The following is a 1,196-nucleotide window of genomic DNA, read 5'->3' as shown; positions in this document are numbered from 1 at the left end:
GGCTCGCCTGCAAGAGCTACTACTGCCTAACTCTAAGGAGGCTGGAGGAGAGCATGAGTTATCCTTTACTACAGCCAATGCCTCAGAGCTTATTTTTGCATTCGCTACGTTTTTTTTAAAGCTAGGAGATAGCAAAGCTGAGGATCTATGTGTTTAATTACTAGATGCTGCAGAAAGACTGTGTAATTACACCGTTGGCACTCCGGTTGATTCCATCCTATTCTCTCAATTCATTTAAGTGCAAATAGCCTCGTTAGCTCCCTAATCAGGAAGTCTATAAATACCGCAGCTGAGGCACTAAGCACAGTCCTGCCTGCCCCCCAAACCTGCGTAAGGGAGCCCCCAGTCCCACACATTTGCAGGCATCCAGGACCATGCTGCCCAGCTCCCACTGCACAGACCCTCACAGCTGCAGCCCTTCAGGCATTGGGGTCCAGGACCCGGGGTGGATGCAGGATGCGGGGTGCACCTCTATGCCCAGCTAACCTGGGGCAACTCATGGCACAGGACTCGGGGGTTTGCAGGACCTGGAGTCCTGCATCCCCATCCAGTCAAGCTAATACCAGGATTAAGGACCTACAGTGCATCCCCACCCCAGCTGGTCCAGGGGATGAAGGACCTGGGAAAGGGGCTGCAGGACCTGGGGTGCACCCCCATGCCCAGCCAGTCCAGAGGGTGCAGAAAACAGGGTGCACCCCATGCCCAGCAAGCCTGGCGGTGCGGGATCCTGGCAAGGAGACAAAGGATACAGGCTGCATCCCCGTGCCCAGCTGGTCAAAAAAAAGTGCAGAACCCGGGCTGCACCTTCATGCACAGCCACTTTGGGGGTGCAGGAAAGGGGGAACAGGATCCAGACTGCACCCCCATGCCCAGCTGGTCTGGGAGATGCAGGACCAAGGCACGTCCTATTCCCAGCTGTCCTAGGGTGTGCAGGGCAAAGGGATGTGGGACCTGGACTGCACCCCTAGTGTCCAGCCAGTCTAGGAGGTGCAAGATCCGGACAAGTGGGTGCAGGACCCGGGCTGCAACCCCATGTCCAGCCAGCCCAGGGGCACAGGATCTGGAAAAGGGGTTGCCACATCTGGGCACCCCTACGCCCAGCCAGTCCGGGAGATGCAGGACCTGGGCTGCACCCCATCCCCAACCGGTCGGGGGTGCGGGACCCGAGGAATAACCCTGTTGCCAAGCCGGTCGGG

The sequence above is a fragment of the Pygoscelis adeliae genome, unplaced genomic scaffold (assembly GCF_000699105.1).
Source record: "Pygoscelis adeliae isolate BGI_AS28 unplaced genomic scaffold, ASM69910v1 Scaffold63, whole genome shotgun sequence".
Classification (NCBI taxonomy): domain Eukaryota; kingdom Metazoa; phylum Chordata; class Aves; order Sphenisciformes; family Spheniscidae; genus Pygoscelis; species Pygoscelis adeliae.
This window is presented reverse-complemented; position numbering follows the sequence as displayed.